At 43.1% G+C, this 26,522-nt stretch overlaps 1 protein-coding gene across 16 annotated transcripts in view; it reads left to right on the top strand.

Annotated features, from left to right (window-relative positions):
* The window catches only part of LOC121826479 (sperm motility kinase X-like), an 88,202-nt gene that overhangs the window by 18,927 nt on the left and 42,753 nt on the right, over nucleotides 1-26,522 (top strand). For 2 of the 16 annotated variants that reach the window (XM_076567092.1, XM_076567081.1), the window contains exons 1-4: nucleotides 16,408-16,608; nucleotides 18,553-18,626; nucleotides 22,393-22,523; nucleotides 25,510-26,202. The exons of the other annotated variants lie outside the window; for them this stretch is intronic. The gene's annotated coding sequence lies outside the window, so the exon portion shown is untranslated. Of the gene's footprint in view, nucleotides 1-16,407; nucleotides 16,609-18,552; nucleotides 18,627-22,392; nucleotides 22,524-25,509; nucleotides 26,203-26,522 lie in introns of those variants that run through there. 16 annotated transcript variants of the gene reach the window in all.

The raw sequence follows: 26,522 nt of genomic DNA, 5'->3' as shown, positions 1-26,522 counted from the left end.
ATATAGTCGTATCCGATCTCCTAGTCTCTCCCGAGATGTCCCCAGAACAGAACAGTACATCTCATCAATCAGTCCAGTTTCAGATTTGTGTTGGCCAACAATTCTTACATCTGTCTTCCATTTACAAATTGGCAGTGGTCACAGTCTGGGGCTCCCCTGGGCCTCCAAGTCCACAATGTCCTCACCATCACCTGGGGCCTCCAAGTTGTGGTACTTTTCTCTGTCTAGGGCCTGTCCCTCTTTAATCTGTGGCAGCCATAGTCTCCGGATCCCCTGGGCCTCCAGGTCCACCTCAGACTTTCCCCTACTTAGGCCTGTCCTGAATCCCAAGCCCTGAGTCTGGGCTCTGCCACGTATCTCATGGGGCCTCCAAAGGTCATATGGTTTAAGACACTTTGGAAAAGACCACAGGCTCAATTAAGATTATAATTAGGGAAATTCACTGAAGCTGCTAGCAGGACAATGGCCTCTGAGCCGAGCTAGAGACTGCTGCATGAAGTAGCTGAGAGGAGGATTCTTAAAGGCAAAAACTGCAAGAAGAGCTTGTGTGTCTGCACAAGCAGGCCAAGAACTGCTTTGCTTTGCCAAGATTAGATATTCAAGGCGACCTAAAAAAGGTCCCTGAATGTCTGATAAGCATGTTTGCTGTAGCAAAATATATAAATAAATAAATCAAAGCAGCCATAGCACAACAAGCAGATTCTGGTCATGTGTCTATTTCTGGGTGGGGTTGTTGAGTCGGGGTACTGGGAACTTTTCTTCCAGGGACAGGAGTCAGAGACAAAGGCCTAGTAGGAACCAAGGAAGATGCCGAGCGTAAAGTGGGGTTTCTTGAGCCATCACAGTGAAGATCACTGAGTAAGAGAGGAAACTGTGTGCAAAGTCACAACCCCAGGATATATCAGAGACAAAACTGAAGTTAGGGACCTAGATTCAAGTTCAGTACGTTCCTCATGATTCCAGTGTCTGAACTTTTCAAATGTAGAGGGAAACTGAATAAAAACAAATGTTAAAGATCCTTTCTTGATGCCCATACAGGGCTGTCCACCCTGGGCCAGGAGGAGACAACAGGGATTCACCAGACACCTTGTGGCACCAGGTGGTCAGGCTCTATCTATGATTGTGAGCAAATATAGGGTGGGGTATGGAAGAGAGAGAGAGAGACGGAATGGTTCATGTCCTGTGGAGAGAGGCAGATCAGAAGAAGTAAAGTCGGTGAGGACTGGACTGAGGTGGATAGCCTGTTGGCCACCCGGGCCATGGTGCTCCTCAGGCCTGGGCGGCTGCCAAGGGCCATATCTGCACGTGTGGCCCTCAGCAGCTGTGGTCTGTGTTGACGTCCATGGCTCCTGTTCCCATTGAAGGCCAAGGGGACAGGGCTGCACAGAGTTGGCCCCACCCCACATAGGCTGCCACACTAGAGAAATGTCCCTGCTCCTCGCTGGCTGCAGCAATTAAGAGAGCTGGTCCTGCACCTCCCCTGGGCAGGACACCAGAGCTGACCCTGTTGGCAGGGCCACAGGTGAGCTGGCCCTGAGGGTGGGAGAGTGGGAGAACAAGCCCTGCCCCACTTGTCTGCCATGTGGTAGCATGGGGGAGAGAAAGTTGCCCTCCCCCCTCACTCCTCATCACCTGCACAGGCCGGAGAGCTGACCCAGCCCCTCACCTACTGCAGGACCAGGGAGAGCAGGCCCAATGCCTCACCTGGGCAGCACAATGGAGCTGATCCTGTTGACAGTGGTGTGGGTGAGCCATCCCCGAGAATGGAGAATGTGAGCATGGGAGGTCTGGCCCCGGCTCTCATCTGCTATATGGTGGTGCGGGTGAGTGAGTGATGTCCCCTTGCTCCTCACCCCTTCCGCCTGTGGCAGGTAGGAGAGCAAGGCCCTGGGCCAAGGGAGTGGAAGTGCTGGTCCTGACCCTCAGCACTTGGGAGAGCAGGCCCTGCACCTTGACTGGGCAGCACAGCAGTGCTCACCCTGCTGGCAGAGACAAGTGAGCCCGCCCTGAGGGCATGAGAGTGGCAGAGCCCATTTTTCATCTCTTCCCAGTAAGAGAATACTGTTATTTTTTATTTGTATTTTTTCATGCCTGATCAAATTAAAGGCATTTATTAGTCTTTGTAAGTTAGTTTGAACTGAATGACCAAGCTGTCTGATGGACTATTGCCTCTCTTTATTCAGGAGGTCTCTCCTGTTTGAATCTAATCTTTATCAATCTTGATGGCATTCACAGCTTTTCTTCTCCTATGGAAACAAAGAAAGCCAAAACCTCTTCTCCAACATAACACATATCTCAGTTTCAATTCTGAGGTCAACACATCTTTAAAATATACAGGCTTATTTAACTCAGCAGTTTTTTTCTACTATCCAATGTCTATCTGCATTTAAAAATTTAAAGTTAATAAAGCACTGTGTAATCTATCTCTGGGGGTCTTTATTACCCCTTTCCATTTATTAAGCATATCTTTTAAAGTGCAATTAGATATTTCTATGTAACAGCTTGTCCTGTACAACTATGTGGCATACCTGTAATATGCTTTGTATTGTAATATGCAAATATTGTTGCTATGAACATAGTCGAGCATGTATCTTTGTGGTATGCTTGAGCATTCCTTGGGTATATGCCCAAGGGTGGTATGGCTGGGTCTTGAGGTAGATTGATTCCCAATTTTCTGAGAAGCTGCCATACTGATTTCCACAGTGGTTGTACAGGCTTGCACTCCCACCAACAGTGGAGGAGTGTTCCCCTTGCTCCACATCCTCTCCAACATAGACTGTCATTAGTGTTTTTGATCATAGCCATTCTGACAGGTGTAAAGTGGTATCTCAGAGTCATTTTGATTTGCATTTCTCTGATGACTAAGGATGTTGAGCATTTCTTTAAATGTCTTTCAGCCATTTGAAATTCTTCTTTTGAGAATTCTCTGTTAAGCTCTGTAGCCTATTTTTTAATTGGGTTGTTCAGTATTTTGATGTCTAGTTTCTTGAGTTCTTTATATACTTTGGAGATCAGTCCTCTGTCAGATGTGGGGTTGGTGAAGATCTTTTCCCATTCTGTAGGCTGTTGTTTTGTCTTATTGACTGTGTCTTTTGCCCTATAAAATCTTCTCAGTTTCAAGAGGTCCCATTGATTAATTGTTGCTTTCAGTGTATGTGCTACTGGTGTTATATTTAGGAAGTGGTCTCCTGTACCAATGTGTTCAAGAGTACTTCCTACTTTCTCTTCTATCAAGTTCAGTGTAACTGGATTTATGTTGAGGTCTTTGATCCACTTGGACTTAAGTTTTGTGCATGGTGACAGATATGGATCTATTTGCAATCTTTTATATGTTGACATCCAGTTATGCCAGCACCATTTGCTGAAGATACTTTCTTTTTTCCATTGTATAGTTTTGGTTTCTTTGTTAAAAATCAGGTGTTCATATGTGTGTGGATTAATGTCATGGTCTTCAGTTAGATTCCATTTGTCTGTATGTTGGTTTTTATGCCAGTACCAAGCTATTAGTATATTATATAGTTATTGTATATATTATATTAGTATATAATATACTAATAATATATATATTAGTGTAGTATATAGCTCTATAGTAAAGCTTGAGGTCAGGGATGGTGATGCCTTCAGAGGTTGCTTTATTGTACAGGATTCTTTTAGCTATCTTGGGTTTTTTGTTTTTCCATATGAAGTTGAGTATATTGTTCTTTCCAAGTCTTTGAAGAATTGTGTTGGGATTTTGATGAGGATTGCATTGAATCTGTAGATTGCTTTTGGTAAGATTGTCATTTTACTATGTTAAACCTACCTATCTGTAAGCATGGGAGATCTTTCCATTTTCTGACATCTTCTTCGATTTCTTTCTTCAGAGACTTCAGAGACTTAAAGTTCTTATCATACAGGTCCTTCACTTGTTTGGTTAGTGTTACCCCAAGGTATTTTATATTATTTGTGGCTATTGTAAAGGGTGAAGTTTCTCCAATTTCTTTCTTATTCCTTTTATCATTTTTATATAGCAGGGCTACTGATTTTTTTATTTGATCTTGTATTCTGCCACTTTACTGAAGGGGTTTATCAGCTGTAGGAGTTCCCTGGTGGAAATTTTGGGGTCACTTATGTATACTATTATATTGTCTGCAAATAGTGAAAGTTTGCCTTCTTCCTTTCCAATTTCTATCCCTTTGATCTCATTTTGTTGTCTTATTGCTCTAGCTAGAACTTCAAGTACTATATTGAATAGGTATGGAGAGAGTAGACAGCCTTGTCTTATTCCTGATTTTAGTGGAATCACTTTGAGTTTCTCTTCATATAATTTGATGGTGGGTATTGGCTTGCTGTAAATTGCCTTTATTGTGTTTAGGTCTGTTCCTTGTATTCATGATCTCTCTAAGACCTTTATCATGAAGGGGTGTTTGATTTTATCAAAGGCTTTTTCAGCATCTAATGAGATGATCATGTGGGGTTTTTTCTTTCAGTTTGTTTATATGGTGTATTACATTGATGAATTTTCATATGTTGAACCATCCTTGTATCCCTGGGATGAAGTCTACTAGGTCATGGTGGATAATTTTTTTATGTGTTCTTGGATTTGGTTTGCCAATATTTTGTTGAGTATTTTTGCCTCAATGTTCATGAGGGAAATTGGTCTGTAATTCTCTTTCTTTGTTGCATCTTTGTGTGGTTTGGTTATCAGGGTAACTGTAGCCTCATAAAAAGGGTTTCGTAATGCTCCTTCTGTTTCTACTGTGTGGAATAATTTGAAGAGTGTTGGAATTAGTTCTTCTTTGAAAATCTGGTAGACTTCTGCACTGAAACCATCTGGTCCTGAGTTTTTTTGTTTTATTTTGTTTTGTTTTTTTGTTAGGAGACTTTCAATGACTGTTTCTATTTCCTTAGGGCCTATTGGTCTATTTAAATAGTTTATCTGGTCTTGATTTGACTTTGGTATATGGTACCTATCCAGAAAATTGTCCATTTCTTTCAGATTTTCCAATTTTGTGGAGTACAGGTTTTTGAAGTATGACCTGATGATTCTTTGGATTTCCTCATTGTCTGTTGTTATATCTCCCTTTTCATTTCTGATTTTGATAATTTGAATGCCTTTTGGTTAATTTGGATAGGAGTTTGTCTATCTTGTTGAGTTTTTCAACGAACCAACTCTTTGTTTTGTTGATTTTTTTGTATTGTTTTCTTTGTTTCTATTTCATTGATTTCAGCCCTCAATTTGATTATTTCCTGGTGTCTATTCCTCCTGAGTGAGTTTGTTTCTTTATGTTCTAGAGCTTTCAGGTGTGCTGTTAAGTCATTAGTGTGAGTTTTCTCCAATTTCTTTATGCATGCATTTAATGCTATGAATTTTCCTCTTAGCACTGCTTTCATAGTGTCCCATAAGTTTGGGTATGTTATACTTTCATTTTCATTGAATTCTAGGAAATCTTTAAATTCTTTCTTTATTTCTTCCTTGGCCCATTGGTAGTTCAGTTGGGCATTATTCAGTTTCCATGAGATTATAGGCTTTCTATAGTTTTTGTTGTTATTGAAATCTAACTTTAAGGCATGGTGGTCCAATAAAATACAAGAGGTTATTCCAATTTTTTCCTTTTTGGGGGTTGGGGGTGTTTGGGGATTCAAGACAGGGTTTCTCTATGTAGTTTTTGGTGTCTGTCCTGGATCTTGCTCTGTAGGCCAGGCTGGCCTCAAACCCACAGAGATCCTCCTGGCCCTGCCTCCCGAGTGCTGGAATTAAAGGCATGGGCCACCACTGCCTGGCTCCAATGTTTTTGTATCTGTTGAGATTTGCCTTGTGACTGAGTATGTGGTGTCTTTTGAGAAGGTTCCATGGGGTGCTGAGAAGAAGCTATAATCTTTTGTGTTAGGGTGGAATGTTCTGTAGATATCTATTAAGTCCATTTGAGTCATAACATCTGTTAGGTCATTTATTTCTCTGTTAAGTTTCAATCTGGTAGATCTGTCCATTGGTGAGAGTGGTGTGTTGAAATTTCCCACTACTAGTATTTTGGGTTTGATGTGCGATTTAAGCTTTAGTAATGTTTCTTTTATAAATGTGGGTGTCTTTGTATTTGGGGAATAAATGTTCAGAATTGAGACTTCATCTTGATGTATTTTCCCTGTGATAAATATGTAATGTTCTTCCCGATCTCTTTTGATTGATTTTAGTTTGAAGTCTATTTTATTAGATATTAGGATAGCTCCACCAGCTTGTTTCTTAGGTCCATTTGATTGGAAAGCCTTTTCCCAGCCTTTTACTCTGAGGTAGTGTCTGTCTTTGAAGTTTAGGTGAGTTTCTTGTATGCAGCAGAAGGATGGATCCTGTTTTCGTGTCCATTCTGATAGCCGATGTCTTTTTATATGTGAGTTGAGACCATTGATATTGATGGATATTAATGACCAGTGATTGTTAATTCCTGTTCTTTTTTGGTTGTAATGTTGTGTTTCCCTTCTTTGGTATTTGTTGGTGTGGGATTATCTACTGCCTGAGTTTTCATGGGTGTGTTTAATTTCCTTAGGTTGGATTTTTCCTTCTAGTGCTTTCTGTAGGGATGGATTTGTGGATAGGTATTGCTTAAATCTGGTTTTATCATGGAATATTTTGTTTACTCAGTCAATGGTATAATAGTCTGGGTTGGCATCCATAGTCTCTTAGTGTCTGTATAATGTTTGTCCAGGACCTTCTAGCTTTCATAGTCTCTATTGAGAAGTCTGGTGTTATTCTAATGGGTCTGCCTTTATATGTTACTTGGCCGTTTTCCTTTGCAGTTCTTAATATTTTTTTTGTTCTGTATGTTTAGTGTTTTGATTATTATGTGGTGAGGGGACTTTTTTTTTATCCAGTCTATTTGGTGTTCTGTAAGCTTCTTGTATCTTCATAGGTATTTCTTTTTTAGGTTAGGAAAGTTTTCTTCTGTGATTTTATTAAATATATTTTCTGTGCCTTTGAATTGGTATTCTTCTCCTTCTTCTATCCCTCTTATTCTCAGGTTTGGTCTTTTCATGGTGTCCCAAATTTCCTGGATGTTTTGTGTTACAACATTTTTGGCTTTAGTGTTTTTTTTGACTGATGAATCTATTTTCTCTATTGTGTCTTCAATGTCAGAGATTCTCTGTTCTATCTCTTGTATTTTGTTGTTTTGTAGTTCCTGTTTGTTTAGTCATATTTTCTATTTCCAGCATTCTTTCAGTTTGTGTCTTCTTTATTGTCTCAATTTCAATTTTCAAATCGTGAACTGTTTCCTTTATCTATTTAATTACTTTTATTGGTTTTCTTTGATTTCTTCCAATTTTTGTTTGTTTTTGTCTTCCATTTCCTCTTTAAGGGAATTTTTCATTTCCTCTTTAAGGGAGTTTTTAATTTCCTCTTTAAGGGAGTTTTTAATTTCCTCTTTAAGGGCACCTATTATCCTCTTAAAGTCATTTTTAGGATTGGTTTCTTCTGCTTCTTCTGCATTGGCATGTTCAGGTCTTGCAAATATAGAATCACTAGGTTCTGATGGTGTCATATAGGTGTTTATGCTGTTGCCTATATTTTTGCACTGGCATCTACTCATCTCTTCCTCTGCTAGGTGCAGGCAGTGTCTGTGTCTGAGGGTGCCTCTCTTGTTCCAACTGATAATCTTGATCCACTGGGAGTTCTTGGTCAAATTGGTGCTGTTGGGCTCTGTTTCTCTGGGAGCTGCTTATTCCAATTGGTGTTAGTGGATTCTGTTTCAGGAAGCAGCTGTTCCCAATCAGTGCAGGGTGGGCTTATGTCTCCAGTGGTTGTTGGTGTTAGTTGCATGGAATAGTTTTCTTGGCAAGGGTGCAGGGAAAGAGGCTGCTGTCTGGTCCCTGGGGCTCCAATGACTGTTCCCAGTTGGTACAGGGTAGGCTTATGACTCTGGTGGTTGTTGGGTTTGCAGGGACTATTTTTTTATGGTGAGGAAGCAGGAAAAGATAGCTGTCTGGTCCCTGGGGCTCAACTGGCTGGGGCCTAGGGGGTAGAGACCTGGTTTGCCAGTCTGGAGATGGGGACTTACCTGTTCCCAGTCAGTGTAGAGTGGGCTTATGATTCTGGTGATCTGGTTTGGTGGTTGGATGGCTTCTTCTCTTGCCTTCTTGGGTCACATTCTGCTCCTTTGCCAACTCCTCAGCTGATCTTGCTTCCTCTGACTGCAGGCTCTCTCCTGAATGGATCTCAGCTGAACAGGTTGATCAGTAGGGCAATCTCACCAACACCTCCAAGTTGTTGGGCTTCACACAATTGGCAGCTGGGCCCTGGGTCGGCCTTGGGCAGAATGCTCATCCATTATGGTCGTGTCCCAAGGCAATGACTTCTTCCCAGAGTGCTAGGATTAAAGACATGCAATCAGTCTGTGCTGATCACTGACAGTGATCTCCAGCTCCTCAGCTGATCCTGGCTCCATGAAGTTCCACTTTTCTTTTTAAAAACTCAATTCTTTCTATAAATTGAAATTTCTTGCTTTAGGGATATTTATTGTTAATGTCTCCCCAAAAAAGTACTTCAAGCTCTTTGCCAATGTTCATTTTCTGCCCATAATGAGGCAATTTCAGCATTAGTAAAAGGTACCATAGTTTCTGCTGGGTCTATTCCTGCTAATTGATGAAGTCTTATTTTTCCTTTCAGAAACCTTTTCTACATAGGACTTAAATTTTTACTCTGTTTGAGTGCTAAAAATTTCCACTCTAAGATATCTTCTCTCTGCATCAGAATTCTTGTGGGAGAATGAGTAAAAGACAAAATGACTAAAATACCATCAAGCTTTGGATCCAGGCATACACATGTGCATCCTGTAATTTCTTTTCTACCAGAGCTAATTCTCTCTCAGCCTCAGCTGTTAATTTTCTTGGACTTTTTAAGTCCTTATCACATCACCTTGTAATGTTTGAAATAAATTACTTAGTTCTTAAGATGTTAATCCAATTGTGGCCTGTAGCCAGTTAATATCTCCCAGAAATTTTTAGAAATCATTAAGAGTTTGTGAGTGATCTCTCCTGATTTATACTTTCTGTGGTCAAATTTTCTGTAAACCTATCTTATATCCTAGAAAATTGACAGAATCTCTTTGTGTTTTTTCAGGAGCAGTTTGTAATCCCAAGCAAGGCAAAATTATCTTTACTTCATCAAACATTTTTTAAGGTATCTGTGTCTGAATCAGCCAAGAAGATATCATCCATATAATGGTAAATTTTAGATTGAGGAAACTGTTTATGAATGATTTCTAATGGCTGTTGTACAAAATATTGACACAAGGTAGGGCTGTTTAACATTCCTTGAGGAATAACTTTCCACTGATAATCTTTTAACAGGTTGAGCATTATTATAAGTAGGTACTATGAAGGCAAATATTTCTTTATCTTGTTCTTGTAAAGGTATAGGAAAAAGCAGTCTTTTAAATCAATCACAATAATAGACCATCTCTTAGGTAATAAAACAGATAGGGGTATTCCAGCCTGTAAAGAGCCCATTGGCTAAATCCCTTTATTTATGGCTCTTAAATCTGTTAACATTCTCCATTTTCCAGATTTCTTTTTAATGACAAATATAGGAAAACTCCAAGGACTAGCCAATTCTTCAATGTATGGAGGTTAGCTGTTTCTGTATCAGCTGTTCTAGTGTCTGTAATTTTTCTGATGTCAAAGGCCATTTTTCCACCCACACAGGTTTGTCAATTAACCATTTTAAAGGAAGGACAGTTAGTAACTTTGAAAGACCAACAGCTGTTGTGTTCCTGTTTATGTACAATCTGAATGGTCTGTGACTGTTCTTGATAATACCTTTTAATATTTTTCTCAGAAGCATTCTTTATTTTTTGGTTTGTTTCCGAGATTGAAGAAATGTTAATTTGTGTTTTCCATTGCTGCAACAAACCATATCCCTGAAAATTCATGGCTATGTTAGCTACATATGACTTTAATTTTCCTATTTGTCCTTCTGACCCTATATACTCAACCCATCTTGAACTTTGTTTACCTGAGATAAAGTTCCAATCCTTAGAAGCTGAATATTTACCTCCTGAAGAGGCCAATCTGGATGCCAAGATTTTGGTGAAATTATTGTAACACCTGCTCCTTTGTCTACTAAACCTTCAATTTCAATGCCAGTTATTTGCATTTTTAGCTTTGGTTTCTGACCATTTATAGCAGTTTGTCAAAATGCTTGTTTTCTGGTCTCTCCTGAATTTTTTGTTTTATCTATTAAAGCTGTTCTGTTCTGTACTTGATTACATCCAGAGCAGTGTTGTTTTTAACAACAGGCATTAAATCTTCTGTGTATGAGTTTCTCCAATGCTGACAGGGAGTGATTAAATCAAATTTGCTATTGGGGCATGCAAGAAGCCCCCAAGGACATTTCCTGACTGCAAAGGGTTACGTTGCCTGTCCATTGTTGATCTGCATTCATTAGTCCAATGCTGGCCTTTGCCACACTTTCTGCATACTCCAGAAGACTGGGGCCTTCTTTTTGGATTATCTAAAAAAAATTGTTTCTAGGAACACTTTGCTTATAATCTCTTTTCAAATGACCTTGCTTACCACAATTAAAATATCTGACATTTTGATTTTTAAAAAACTTTTAGAAATTACTTCTCCTATCAGAGTAGCATTATAAATGTGAGATCCAATATCACCTGTGTTTCTAATCCATCCATCTATTGGTACTGATCTCTCCTCTAAAGGCCTTATCACCCTTTAGCATTCTGAATTAGCATTTTCAAAAGCCAAAGTTTTGATTAGTATTTGTCTTACTTCTGAATCTGATACTATTCTTTACAGCTGAAGTCAGTCTTTGCAAAAAATCAGTGAAGGCTTCTTTTGGGCCTTGTATAATTTTAGTAAATAACTCAGACTTCTTTGGGGAGGCCAAGTGATAGCTAACTAAGCAGTTAAGAGCACTAGCTGCTCTTTCAGACCACCCAGTGTCCATTTCCAGCCCCCACATGACAATATACAACCTCATGTTGTTAGGGTTCCGGAGACGTCTCACAAAAGGCCACCATCCATGTATGCAGAGAGTGTTTATTATTCCAGCATCCTGAGACCTGCCATCTCACACAAAGGCAAGATAGTGAAGACTCTGATAGAGATGTGTGAGTACCTTTTAAGTATAGCCAAGGTGAGGTCCTAAGGCAGGTAGGTCCCTTTAGATATGATTGGCTCAAGCAAGTTGTAATCATATCAGTACATTCTAATTGGTCAGGGCTAATTAGAGGCTGGCCAGGGTACAGTTTTCCATTTGGGACAGGCCTAGACAAGACCCTGGCTTTGTCCTTGAGCTGCTATGGAGGCTGACTGGCCTAGCACATATTGACTGTGAGGGCTGGCTCAGTGGCCCAGGCTTGGTGCATCCTATCTCCTTTATCCTTGTTGTCAGGAGCACCAGTGATTAATTGCTCATTGTTTGTGGCTTTTCCTCAGAAACTGCCTATTCAGTGTCAGGAAACTGAAATTGAGGCCTGATCTTGGAGAGAAGACTGAGCAGCCTGTTATGGCATCTGCTTGGTCCTCTCAATGTAACTCCAGTTCCAGAGGATTCCATGCCCCCTTTTTCCCTCTTCACACACCAGACATGCATATAATGCACATCTATACATGCATGGGAAATTCCCATATACATAAAAAGACAAATAGTGGGGAGGGTGGGGAAAAGGAGGGAACGAGGGAGAGGCTCCTCTCAGAACTCTGTTGAAGAACAGAGCCAAGTCTCCTGAGTGAAGTTGTCTGAGGTCCAAGGCTCTACTCTGGGGGCTCTCTCACTCCTCCTTGAGACCTACCTCCTGAGTTGGGCTACTCAGGTCACCCTAACATCCCTCTCTACTCATTTCTTTTCTTCTTTTTATCTGTACAAATTGTTCCATGGACATATCTTGATTTTGCATTCTTTGCATACTCGTGGAAGGATTTCTACAACAGATGATGATTGCGTGGATAGCCCCCAATCATCTTGTCAACAAAGTTTCCAGAATGTATTATAACATATGAATTCTTTTTTGTTTATTTATGGAAGATTTGGCAGTATAAAGACAGGGCCTAACATATTGAAAAATTTTCAAGACTGTTTTTTCTTCGTTTGCTTTTTTTTTTTTTTTTTTTTTTTTTTTTTTTTTTTTTTTTTTTTTTTTTAGCTCAGTGCCCTATTTAGACTTGAGTCTAAAATCACAAAGTGTCCTTGTAGACCAAGCTGGATTAAAACCCACAGAGACTGATCAACTTGCTTCTGCATTTTGAATATTGGCATTAAAGGCATGTGCCACCACTTACCCCTCTCTACAAAGTTCTGTAAGTCAGTCTAGTTTCTAGTCTATCTTTCTTCTCATGGGTTCAAGAGAATCCACAGCTCCCTCAGTAAAGGTGAGTGTTATAATGAGCTTGAGCAGAATGAGGCATGGTAGTCAGCTTTCTTGTATGAAAACACCTGAGATAGCTAGTGTATAAAGAGGAAAGGTCTACTTTGTCTCACAGTGCTGGAGGCTTCAGCCCACAGTGACTTGGTCCTGTGCATTTTTGTGCTGTGGTGAGAGAGGGTCTCAAGCACAAGGAACACTGAATGGACACATTCACTTCTGCATGCCTGGACAAAAAGAGAGAGGGGATGCCGATCGGGTGGCGGGATGCTTGCCTTGCGCACACAAGCCCTCGGCTCTCTCTCTTCAGTGTCTCATCACCTGTGTGGTGCTTTGGGCCCATCATCTCTGGGTTTGGGAGGTGGAGGCTGGAGGGTCAGAAGGTAAGAGACATCCTTAGCTACAGGGTCAGTGGCAAGAGGCCTTGCCTATCTAAAGACAGAGAATGAGAAAACAGTCTTGGGCCCTCAAGGGCATACTCCCAGGGACCCAAAGGCCAGGCACGTTCTTAAAGGGTCCATAGCCTAGAAAGAGAACTCAGCTGAGGACTAAACCTGAAGCACAGGGAGTTGTGTTAGCCTTCCCGATCCGAACACAGCATATGGATGGGTCTTTTTCACGTTGACCTTTGATGTTTACACAGGTGACTATCCAGTCCCTATGCTTGGTGCTGTTTAAGCAAATACTTTGTGACCTGCCCTGGTCCTCAGCTCCTACCACCAGCTTCAAGAAGCATGTTGTGCCCAAAGTTGAAGCACTAAATTCTAGCTCGCACTCACTCTCTGTATCTAATTTTTATGTCGGTTTTTGTTCTGGTGCTGTACTGAAAGTGTTGATTGTTCTTAGGAATTCTCTGGTAGATCCTCTCAGTGTCACACGTAGACTCACAACTGTGCAAACAAAGACATCTGATTTCTTCCTTTCTTGTTTGTATCCCTTTCCTTTCCTTCATTTGCCTTATTGCTGTAGCTAAGACTTCAGGCAGAATAACGGATGAGAGCAGAGAAAGTGGGCATCCTTAATTTACTCCAGATTTTAGTAATAATGGTTTGGTTTTTTTCCCATTTAGTGTAACATTGGTTATTGGTTTGTCTTACTATATTGAGATATGTTGCTTCTATTCCAAGCATCTGCCAGGCTTTTATCATGGAAGTATAATGGCTAAAGAAACTCCAGTTTCATCTAGACATCCATTTTGGTCCCCACTAGCCATTTGTCTCTGACTCCAGTCCCTGGAAGATAAGTTCCCGGGAACCCTGACTCAGTGACCCTCACCCAGAAATGTACAGCCTTGACCTTTTATGATATGACTAACTTCTTTTTCAGCTTCTGTGGCTTGCTTAGGCAGAAACCCAAGAATTGTTTTGGGTTGCTGTGATCACTTGGCATGGCAGAACAAACCAGGATCTTTTCTTTTGTTTGGGTTTTTGCTTGTTTGTGTGTATATTGAAGGTCTTCTTTTGGGTTTTGTTTTTAAAATTCCTTTAAAAATGTCTCATCCCCCTTCTCACAGAAATCTCAAGTTTTGGCTCAGAGATTGTCATCCTGCTAACAGCTCATCAATAAATCCCTTAATTACAGTTGGATTGAGTTTATGGTCTTTTCTCAGTGGTCACAAACTCCATAACAAAGGCACGCTGAATTTTATCAAAAGTTTTGGTGCCTGAACTGAGATGTGATTTCTAGTCTTGAGCTTATTTCTTTGATTATTATGTTCATTGACTTGGGTACACAGAAATTGCATGTCTGGGATCAATCCATCTTCATCATATAGAATTACTGTTTTGATGTTAGTATTTTATGATCAATTTTTGCATCATAGTCCATTAAAATCTGAATGTTCTCAGGTAAATTTGCATGAAAATGCTTGTAGCAGGCTTTCTTTGACCTCCAGTCCCCAAATTATGACACAGAGACTTATTAGTTATGAATGCTCAGCCTTAGCTTAGGCTTGTTTCTTAGCTATCTTTTTTTAAAAAAAAAAAACTTAAATGAACCCATTTCTATTAATCTATGTGCTGCCCCGAGGCTCATTTACCTCATCTACATATTGTCCATCCTGCTTTCTTGCTTCTTCTGTGTCTGTCTGTCTGGGTCCCATCTGACTGGCCACTGGCTGGCTAGCTCCCCTTTTCTTTCTGCTCACCAGCCCCACCTATCCCTTGGCTTTTTACTAGACTAATCGGGTGCCTTAGGCAGGCCAAGGTAAAACAAATGCAACACATCTTTACATAGTCAAACATTTATTCTGCAATGCAAACAAATGTAACACATCTTTACTTAGTTAAACAAATCTTCTATTCCACAACACATGTTCTCAAATTACTTTTGTGTGTTCTTCCAGATTTGAAGTAAAAGATCATTGGGTTTTGTGAGTCCTGATAAATTTATGCCACATTTGTATATTATTTTATTGTGCCTATATGCATTCATACCATTCAGGTGGGGGCTTATACTATTTTGTATAATTTCCAAAGGACTATTTCATAAGTTAATGTCACTTTGGAATGTGCCTAATTTATGTTTATAATTTCTTCAATGGTAAGCAAACCTTGTTCTGTTCACTTATGGCTTTTATCTTTCCAATTACAGTATACTGATATTGATCTGTTTTTCATTTGGAGAGGATTTTCATGATTATAAAGAGATGTAGATTTAAATATGACTATCACCCAAAAGCTTAACTAACAGTTATCTGCCCATTCATTCATTCATTTAAAAAATAATACTGAGTTTTCCTTCAGCTTATGCAGTGACTGTTACCATGAGTAGATGGAAGGTACCTTCAGAAATCACAAACTAAGGTAAACATTTTCATTAGTGGCTAGCATGAGTGTCTACAGTCTACTTAGGGACTTAATCCACTGCTCTGATGTCAGGTGTCCTGTCCTTTGGTTCCATGAGAAGTCTGAAATAGTAGTTACAAAACTTGGAAGGCGTCACTACAAACTGGAACCTGAGCTCATCCCTACCCTGAGTTTGCTCTTCTGCAAAACAGAACTGGATGGTGGGGGCCCTTCTCAGTGCACCGTGCCCTGTGAAGATCAAAGAAATTATGCCAGGGAAATCCTCCTGTGGCCCCAAGCTCCTCAAATGTCCTAGGAGACACAGTACCTTCTGCTCAGTGCTGTGAAAATCTTGTCCTTGAGTTCTGCTCTCTGTTCTCTCTGGTGTTTACTAGAATATAAGGCCATCCTGGGCACAGCTGTCATGATGCCTGGTCTGTGAGAACAGGAAAACTAGATCTCAACAGAAAGGTGGGTTGATACCATTTTTGGAAATTCGACAGGATTGTTAAAAACATTAACATCTGGGCTGGAGAGATGGCTCAGAGGTTAAGAGCACCGACTGCTCTTCCAGAGGTCCTGAGTTCAATTCCCAGCAACCACATGGTGGCTCACAACCATCTGTAATGAGATCTGGCGCCCTCTTCTGCATACATAACAAATAAATAAATCATAAAAAAAACTACACAGAGAAACCCCATCTTGGGATGGGGGGGGGGGATTTAAAAAAAACAACATTAACATCTTCGCTTCTCATGATGTTCAAGGCAAGACACTCTCTGTAAGAGAAGATGAAAACCCCAACCAAACCCAACCCAAACACGCCCCAGACAGGAATCTGTCTGTCAGTACTGGACAGTTAAATAAATGGTGTCACTTTTAGTTATATTGACTATAGTCAGTGAACTTCTCTGAGCCTTTTACAATGAGAATGGATATGAATGTATATATGTACATCATTTGGGGGCATGCTGTAAATGTATAATGTTTACTTTTGTTCAGAAAGAGACTATACTGTGTGAAACTAAATACTATGAACAATGCACAAAATGTACATAAAGAACACAGAGGCCTGTGGGACAGTGCGGAAGCAGCATTGGACTTTTCTTCCTGGTCTGCAGAGTTGGAATTCCGCAGGTGGGAGCTCCACCCAGCATATATGCACTACCTGCCTCGAGCTGCAGAGGGCGCTGCGGAGACAAACGCCGTTGGAAAGAGACGCTCTTCTGCCTCTGCTTTTCTAAGGCTTCCCTGCAAGCCAGTGCGCATGTGCGCCAGGAAGCTCGAGACCAACAGTCCGGTCGTTATTTGGGCGCTGAAAGTGTGAGGGATCTGGACTGAGTTGAAGACACCCAGCCCTAGGCACCAGCTGGAGATGTTCAGTTACTTCAAGGACGCTGGAGACGGAGAGAGTCACCTGGGGGAGTTTCCGCTGTCATTGCCTCTGGATGGTTTTGCGACTTTCCTCACAGGTGTTGGTGACCCCTTCTTGCGACTGTCTGCGCCCTTGCCCAGATTTCAAAAGTCCATAGTTCTATCTCCACAAATAAGGAGTCGCTGAAGCCAGGCGTGGCCAGACTGGACTCTCCCCATCCCCGAATTCGGCAAGTCCTTAGTGTTAGGTCCACAAACAAGCACTACCTAAAAGCCGCTTTCCCAGACTTCAGTTAGCACTTCCTTTAGCTTCACCAATGAGCAATATATAGAGGCAGACACGACTGTCCCATGTCCCTTCTCCAGACTTCAGTAAGTCCTGCGCTGTATCTCCTGGATATCCTCAGAGTCTGGCAGCGTCCCTGGAGGCTTCAGCATCCCAGTGCATAACTTGACTTACCTAGTGCACAAGAGGCCTACATGGGTTCAGTTATCTACTCTATTTCCCTCCACAGCATTTTCTACACAGGAAACCCTAAATATGGTGAATTCTTAAAAACCGAAATAGAGCGGGGAGACAGCCCAAAGACCATAAAATATTTTAAACGAAAATCCAACTCCTTGTCATGGCCTGTGACTGGGTTTTACTGATCCAGGCTCCTCTGTGACTCCAGCCTGGTCCTTGCCACTCACACTTTCTATGGTTCAGGCATACTCAATAAAAAACCAGCTCAGCTCTCACTCTCCACACTGACCCCTGGCGTGACTGAACTTCAGGTTGTCTATTTCTATAAGAACTTGGAGCTTTCTACTGATGGGATTGATGTCAGTTATGTGGAGACTGGATCCACTGTGTGGTGAAAGTACTGAATTTGAGCACTTTTAGACAGTGTGGATGTATTCATTGTGACATAATGTTTTCATTCATATTTACAGTTAGTGTAGAAAACAGTTTCCTTATATTTTCATGCACATAATCGTTACATTCTGCTCATATTCACTCTCCCACGAATCTCTTCTTTGTCCTTTGCACCTCCTGCTGGTTCTTTTATCCCAAATTTTCCACCTTATATGTTCATGCATATGTATGTATATGCATATAAATGTATGTGTATGCATATAAATGTATGTAAGTATATATATTTAAATTTAGATTCCACAAATTGGCATGGATTTCACAAGTAGTATGAGAAAATACTTCTTGACTTTCTTCTGTCCCCAGTCCTATCTCTTATTACCCTTTCCAACCTATTAGACCCTTTCTTTCTTCTTCTGATATAATATAATCTGATATAACATAAATCCCCTTCTGAACTCATGTCCTTTATGTCACCTTAGTATTTGATGTCTGGCTGAGTTTTATCAGGGATACAGAAGTTCTGTCCATCCCTAGTGTAGATGTAACCAACTGTCTTATTAAATAAGAAACACAGAACCAATGTAAAAGAGAAAGCCAAGAGATCAGAGCTCAGAGCTAAAATCTTACCCTTCCTCCTGAGACCTACTTCCTGTGTGTATGTCTTTACATAGTCTTTCTGTTCGGCCTTCTCATTGGTTGTAAACCCAAACATGTGACTGCCTTGTCACTGCCTGTATGTGCAGCCCTCCAGGTCTTAAAGGCATATGTCTCCAATGCTGGCTGTATCCGTGAACACACAGAGATCTACCTAGCTCTTCTACCAAGTGCTGGGATTAAAGGTGTGTGCCACCACCACCACACTCTTGCTATGGCTCTAATAGCTCTGACCCTGGGCAACTTTATTTATTAACATACAATCAAAATCACATTTCAATACAATTAGAATACCACCACACACTAGTTTGGGGCATTGCTTATTGGTGGGGACTGCTGCCTTGTACCTATTTCAAGATGTGGAAACAGGAGGAAGGAAAACAGAGCTGGTTATTAGAAGGAGGTGTATAGACTGAGCATCAAAAGGCAGAGCAGAGAGAAAGGACATGCCATGTGGGCTTGGCTGTCCATCATAAAGAGACCTTCAATCCCTGAATGCAATCCGGCTAACCACAGACCTATGTCACAGGTGGAAAGACTATGTCCAGTACACAGCAGATGCCTGGGGATCCTTTTGCTGTTCTCGAAGTTCCTTTGGGAAAGGTAAGAGAAAGTTAGTTCATGATTCTTTCAGAAATTAAACTCCCCTTGCAGAATGCCAGTTCCCAGGCAGGCCACTCTCCATTTACCCTTCCTATGGTAAAGTGACTGTGTGATATTACTTTACTAACCAGAGATGAAACTCACAGATCAGTATGATCTACTTTCATGTAATTTTAGGAAAGGACATCATTGTAATGACCAAACTGTAACATAAGAAATAAACTAAATTTATGCTAATGTCTTTCAGGGTGTGAATGCATAGGCTTGACTACACTAAAAACATAAATAGGACAATACTCCTTGAGTCAAAGGGTGTTTACTACTGGCAATTCATTGAAAACCCAAAGTGTGAGGAAGAAAACCTTAAAAATATTTATCAAATTGGTTTAGGTTCTAAGGCAGACATAAATAGAGCATTTTTTATTCCTATTTTAATGCTAACATTCTAAATTTACTCAGGCGTGGGACACAAATGAGAACCCAAGCATACACTTACACACACACACACACACACACACACACACACACACACACACATACACATACACAAACACTGTATTAGTCTAGGTTCTTGAGAACAGATCATATAGAAAGAATCTGTCTATCTATCATCTATCTAAATGGATTTATTATACTGGGTTTCTGGCTGTGGTCCAGCTAATCCAACACTGCCTGTCTACCAATAGATGGTCCAAGAATTCAGGTGTTGTTCAGTCCACAAGGAGGGATGTCTCAGGTAGTCTTCAGTGTATACCAGAATTTTGAAGAAGTAGGCTCTAAAGCTTGTGAAGGAATGGATTTGCTATCAAGAGCAAGATTGGGCAGGCAAATAGAGAGCTTCCACCTTCCATGCCCTTTGTTTAGACTGACACATAAACAGTTTGCTGCGTTTATGTGGATGGAACACTCTTCATGGGCATAAATTTAAACAACTGTTGGTTTAAAGTCTAATTATGAAAGAGAACATAAAAATGCTAAGTCATTGAGATCCCTCCCATGATGCTCTCTTCCTGATGACCACAGAGGGGACAAAAGGCTTCTTCTCCAACCTCTGGCCACAGCTGACTATAAGTCGTGGTCACAGAATTTAGTGTCAACCTGACTGGAGCATTATTTCCGAACGTGACCATGAGGGATTTCTGAGGAAACTGATTATATATATATGTGTGTGTGCCTGGACTCTGTGGGCAAAGCCCACTCTCATCACAGGTAGACAGCATGCAGCCAGCCGGGAGCTGCAGGGAACAGAAAAGATTGCCTCTGTGTCTCTCCTGGGACATACATGCTCTTCCTGTGTCCTCAGACTGCAGGTCTGCTGGGCTCTGGACTCTGGGTTGTGGACATGTGCTGGGTCCTCAGTCTCTTGCCTCAGACTGAACTCACACAAGTGGCTTCCCTGGTCTGTGTTTTTGAGACATGGACTGAGCCAAACTACCAGTACTGCAGAGCTCCCACCTGTGGAAAGCCTGTTGAGGGAATGCTCAGCCATATGGGCCAAGCCCTCTAAGAGCTGTTGGCCCTGCGGAACTTCACTTAGATTCCAAAGGATGCTGTGGTCATCCTAGGGGCCAACAGAGAGACTTTTCTCAAGAGCAGGCCCCACAGAGGGTCTCCTCTAAGCCAAAGTGTAGGAGTATGGGAGCCCCTTGAGAACCTGTAACTACAGAGTGATCAGTGTGCAGCTCTAGTCTAGGAAAATTTCCTGGAATGAGAAGAGGCACACCCTAAAACCCTTGTCTACCTTCATCCCCATGCCTGGAAAGAGAGAGGCCTGTGATTGTTGCTGGATCGTAAGGGCTCTTTTCAAACACAGGCACTTGAATGCAAACTCCAGCTGTCTGAGTGCCATTCCAGCACTCAGGAGGCTGTGGATGGCATTAGTGGTCCAGTAGAATCAGAGGAAACAGCCCATACTCCTCTACTTCAAATCAAACCACCAAGATGGTGGTCTCTTTCCTCCCCTCTCAAGTCACAATGTGGAGTTCTGCTTATATAGTACTTTAGGGAACTAGGTCAGGGCAACACACCTCCTCAGAAAGCTTTTTAGGTCATGTCTGGAGACACAGGTTTGTCAGAGCAAGGGACAGAGGTGCTGCTGTCGCCTAGTGAGAGGCTTCACCCAGGGATTCTAACCTCCTGTAACACATCAGTCACAGAACCAAGAAGCATGCTCTACTGTGTCAGAAATCTCGCTGGGGAGATGAATGGAGTGGAAGATTTACTGTGCTCTCAAGATGCTGACTTCTGTAAGTCTAAATGGAGAAACAAAACAAAAACCCCATGCTCTAGCTAGAAGTCTGAAATAGCAGTTACAAACCTTGGAAGGCGTCACTACAGACTGGAGCCTGAGCTCCTCCCTACCCTGAGTTTGCTCTTCTGCAGAACAGAAGTGGAGGGCGAGGCCCCTTCTCAGTGCACACTGCCCTGTAAAGGTCAAGGACATTATGCCAGGGAAATCCCTCCTGTGGCCCCAAGTTCCTCAGAGTCATGAGCAACACTTTAGATCCTGGAATGCTAAAGTGCAGACTAGACATGACAGATAAGACCTTTCCCATCATCCCCTTCCTCAATTACCCAGTGCTCTTGTCCCTGGGGCTTTAGGGGTCATTCCTTGATGACAGCCTGGAAATCTTGTATTCATATGCCTACTCAAAATGGTGGACAGCTCAGGAAGTCTTGCTGTGATGAGCCACACAGACAGGTGGCAACCATAGTCATTGGTGACTGTGATTACAGTGAAGGCTAAGAAGGAAACCTCTTTCCTGTTCCACTCAGCAGGCTGCATGGTGAGCACAGGAATCTTGGTTCTGCCTCACACCAGCAATGCTCCTGTAATGCCTGCCTAAGCAGAGAAAGGACAGCCAAAACACTCAACATCGTGGACACATCCTACTTAACTGCCAACTCCTTTTCTAACAGTTGTGCCACGTGGGCACAGCCTGAGAACTAAGTCTCCTTCCTCCTACTTGTGAGATTTCTGAGCCAAGTAAGACCAACATCTGTCCTTGTGTCTTTGAATGGAAGGCACCTCGCATGTGCAAGTTTCCTGGAACATGATTAATATGGACGACACTGTCAAATTCTCCACTGTGAGCAAGAGTGAGAAGTCCCCTCCCCTTTAGGAGTAAACAATGAAGTCTTCTGAGAGTCAGGCTCAGAGAAGGCAAGCTGCAAGGAAGACTGAGACCAGCCCAGCTGCCTGGAAAGTAGTCTGAAAAGAATCAGCAATGGAGAAGCCTGGAAGAGAATTTTACAAACTGAGCCACCTGGAAAGGACCCTCTTCAACCTGGTGAGCTCCTGCAGGCTGTGCAGTGTGCTCCAGATCGTCAACTTTCGTGAGCTGTCACCCATGCTGGGGTGGGCTTTGGAGACAGAGCTGATGGATTCCATTCTTTGTGCTGTTACTTCTTTCCCCGTGTTCCTGGGGGTGGAGGCCAGGCCTCAAGCATGCTGAACACACACTCTGCCCACGAGCTACACCCAGTCCTGATCCTTTATCCTCTCAACAGCCTGTAAAGTACCCAGTATTAGAATCCCCAGATATCAGGAAAAGGGAGCAGGAGGGGTCAGCATCCTCTCAGATAGAAAGTGACCGGGTGGCAGATCTGAGAATCCGTTTCCAGTGTCCACCGCCTCCTGGACACACGGTCCTCACGGATTTCTAAAAGGAGTGTGCTGAGGCTGAACTCCCAAGTGGGTCAGAAGGGACGGGAATGATCAGCTCTGTGTCCTGCCTGCAAACATGGCTGTCATTTCTCGTAATAGATCATACACAGAAGAGAGGTGTGTCCTGTTCATGGAGATGGAACCCCTCGTGGGCAGACCGATATTTCTTCCGCTCCAAAAGGTGTCAGTGTGAGAACTCCAGTTCTGAAATGAGAAAAAGCAGACTCAAGGTCAGCAGCTCCGCCCCCAGGTCTCCTCCCTGTCTCCATCTTCCTCTCCTCTTTCCCTTCCCTCCCTTTCCTCTCCTCCTCTCTGCCCTCTCCTTTCCTAGACCCCTCCCCTCCATCTCTTTCTGTCTCTCTCTCCTCTTCTCTGGATGACTTACCTGCTCCATTTCTCCTTCCTTCCTCTTCTTCCTCCTCTGTCGTCTTCTCATCAATGTCTCCCTGCCCTTTCTATCACCGTCTCTCTAGACGCCATTCTTGCACGGTGCCCGGATGGGGCGGGAACTCAATGCAGAAATGAGTGGGAAGAAGGAAGAGTCAAGCAGGGAATTAGGACTGTTCAGATGAGTCAATGCTAGGAACAGAGGGGGTGAGAAATGTTAGAAATAGAGATCGTTAGGCCCTGATGGAGAACATACGGGTAGAAAAATAATTCTGAAGAAATCAGGATGCTTCGCTGCTTTCCCCACACGAGCTCTGCTGAGGAATTCAGAATTGAGGGGTCTTGGAGCGGAACAGAGCACACCTAGGTACCAAATTCTCAGGACAAAGAAGAGGACAAGCTGGGGGCTGCCTCTGGTGGGCAAGGACAACCTCTGGTGGCTTCTCAGGAGTGGACTTTAAGGAGAAAAGGGGGGTCTGGCTAGGGTGACTTGGTGAGTCCTGACTGGACATGCTAGTCAGTTTAGTCAATGGTGAATTTTGATTGCTGGACCTTGGTGATCAGGAATGAGCCGGGCATAAGGAAGTGGCCAAATTAGGGAATGGCCCTTGGTGGCTAGCTTTAGATGGGAGAGGACAAGGTCTGTCAGCACCGTGTTGGCAATGCTTGGCCTGTCAGAGAGCCCTTCATTCCCACCTTTTTGTTTTATTACTGGGTCATTGCATGTCGAAGTGGGTGTCGTTCTTCTAGCTACTGCCCGCTGGTCGGGGCAAAAGTCAAGGAAAGGGAGTCATTAGTCGAAAGGGATTGAAGGCAGAGCCAGAGGAGGAGGAGGAGGGAGGAAAAGTAAGAGGCTCAGGAGGAAAGTATAACAGCCAGGAAGTTCTGGGTTGAGGAGCTGGAGGGAGGGAGGGGCAGCATTCCCTCTGGCAATTTCCTACTGACACTGGGGCATCATTGTTAGGGACCCAAGGAAGCTGGGATGCTGGCCAAGTAAAAGCACTTTCACTCAGAGTAATTGCTGAGGAGAAAATCTAGGAATAGCACCTGGCTGAGGAGGAATAAAAACTTAATTTGCACAAGAAAGAAGCTTGGCACCTATTGCCTGCCTGGCCTGGAGGCAATCTCCTTGGGTCAGTGGGAAGTAACTCCCTTAACTCAGTAACTAACAAAAGGCTAAAACATCATCCCAGGAATGGGAGCAGTAAATCTCTTAAGTTAGGGTCCTGTGTATCTTGTGTAAATAACCCGGGGTGGAGGTAAGGGGTTGAGGATTTAATTGTTAGTGGTTCTTTTCTCTATCTGTGAGTGAGATGATCTAATGTTTATCTATGTGCAGTTTTGTCCTTGGAAAAAGGTATCTTTGCTGAAATACTTTTGTCCGGAGAATGGCCCTGGCCAGATGTATGCTAATGAAAAATAAACACAGCTAAGGGCAGTTATCCAATTACCCCAAATGTATAGGGAAAGTTGTGCCCAAGATTGAGATGCAATCGTGAGAGTACATGTACACTAACATGGAGATGCACAGTAAATGGGGAGAATCACAGCTGTTACTGCACAAGAAGTTTACAACAAGAGACAGCCAGTTCATTCAAAAGGCAGGAATCCCATAACGCCTTGTGTGATGGTTTCCTCTAACAGAACCCTTAGTTCTGATAGGTTGGCCTTCTGAACACTAGTTGTCACTGCTGTACACTCTCATGGACTTTCACTACCAGCGGCTCTCAATACTTATGTCTTCTTTAAACCTTGCAGCCTCTGCCCACCATGGTCTAAAACCCATTAAACCAGCATCCTCAATGAGCTCCAACTCCAGCAGGAGATCTGAATCCTCTTCCTGCTGGAGCCTGGCCCTGGGTCACCTCCTGAATTCTCTCTTCCATGTCCTTACTGTGTGGCTGCTGTGAGCCCCAGAACCAGTTCCCCTGAGCCTTGTTGCCCTTTCATCCCCAACTGCGATCCCGGCTCCCCTCCGTAGACCTCCCCTCAGCTGCCAGGGAATGACTTCTCTTGCAGTCAGCTCCCCCACTTCCCAGTTTTCCCGGGCCAGCTCCCTGCAGAAGCCTCCTGGTCCCTCTTCTGCCTTCACGGGCTTCTACTCCTTCCAACTGCCAGCAATGGCCGCACAGAGCTGATATCTCACAGGTGCCTTAAATTCCACACACTAGGACTGAACCCCCTTCCAAACTCAGTCCTCCTCTAGATGCCCTACTCATGCTATGAGAGGATCACTGTCATCCCCATGAGTCCAACTCTAAGCCTGCCCTGTCACAGACTCGTCAACCTCTAGTCCTCATTCCCAGAATCTCTGAACCCCCCCCCACACACACACACAGCCATCACCCTCTCTTTATCATTGGGGTTTAGCAGCTCCCCAACCTTACCTGTCCTCCCCGTCTCAACCAACCTTGCAGCCCCTTCATTTGAACATCTGGAGTCTGCTTAGGTCATGTCGTTGTTCTGCCCAAAATAACCGGAAGAGGTCTCCCTCTACTCAAAAGCACCACTGTTCTTCCTGCCCACCCTGGACAATGGAGACCAGGGCTCTGATGGGCCATATATCTGCCATCCTTTTCTGATACCAACCACAAATCCCAGTCCACAGAACTGCTCACTGATGCAGGAGCACAGTGAACCTGTGCTCCTCCCCCACGAGACTCCCGACTGGTCCCTCTTTACGAGTCACCATAAATCACCTCAGGTGTGCCCCCTCTTTCTCTGAAACCCACAGTGCTCTGTATTTACCTCCGGAAGACTATATATAGTACAGGTGCCTCGTGTGAACAGGTGCTCATTCTCTGTGTGATCTCCCATTTGTGTCCCTAGGCACGGCAGGCAGACCGGTAAGAATTTATACACTTTAACAGAGAAGGATGAAGGCCCAGGAGCCTGCCTCTTCCTGAGACCTGAGTTCAAGTGTCTGTGATCTCTCCAAGTGGAGAAATAAACCACCTGATTGTGGCTACAGCTGTCACAGCCAAGAAAAGCAGCTTCTCTGTGAGTTTCGGGTCTTGAAACAAGAAAAACACTCAGAAGCACTCTCTAGGGAAGGAACTGTGTTTCCTTGAAGATCATTAGAAGTGTGCACACATGTGCAAACACTTGAAAATATGACTGAGGAGCTCTTTGGGTGTGCACAAAGTCAAGTGCTCGCCATGAAGAAGAAAATGCAATCACCAGAATGAGGTCTCCTGGCTTATTTAAATGTGTCATATAAGCAGCTTTTAGGCACACGGTCTCTGAAGCATGTACGTATCTGTCCTATGACAGCTGTCTTTGGCCCCAGCCTCAAAAGGAACTGAAACTCTGAAGAATTACTTTTAATAACAGATAAAGTTTAGATGTGTTTTTAAAGCCCTCAACGTTGGGACACAAGCAGTCGTGAGTGCTCAGAGACAAAAGAGACAGAATGACTTGACTCTGCTGAGAGAAAGACTTGGCCAGTGTCCTTCTAAGAGACAGAGAAGAGGAGGCCCGCCCTCGGGAAGGTCAGATTTGCTTCCGTGGATCCAGCCTAGGGTGAGCAGCCCCGGTTCCTGTGTAAGGAATGGCTCTTCCCACCCGTCCTGTGACAACGCTCATGCCCTCTGTTCTGCCCTGGGAAAATCACGTGTTGTGATTTCCTCCTCTTTCACCTGTTAAGAGAGGAGAACTCTTCACAATTTCCTGTCTTCACAGTTCCCTGTCTTCACAATTCCTGTCCTCACAGTTCCCTGTCCTCACAGTTCCCTGTCCTCACAGTTCCCTGTCCTCACAGTTCCCTGTCTTCACAGTTCCCTGTCTTCACAATTCCCTGTCTTCACAGTTCCCTGTCCTCACAGTTCCCTGTCCTCACAGTT

The sequence above is a fragment of the Peromyscus maniculatus genome, chromosome 3 (assembly GCF_049852395.1).
Source record: "Peromyscus maniculatus bairdii isolate BWxNUB_F1_BW_parent chromosome 3, HU_Pman_BW_mat_3.1, whole genome shotgun sequence".
NCBI classification, from domain to species: domain Eukaryota; kingdom Metazoa; phylum Chordata; class Mammalia; order Rodentia; family Cricetidae; genus Peromyscus; species Peromyscus maniculatus.
This window is presented reverse-complemented; position numbering and strand designations above follow the sequence as displayed.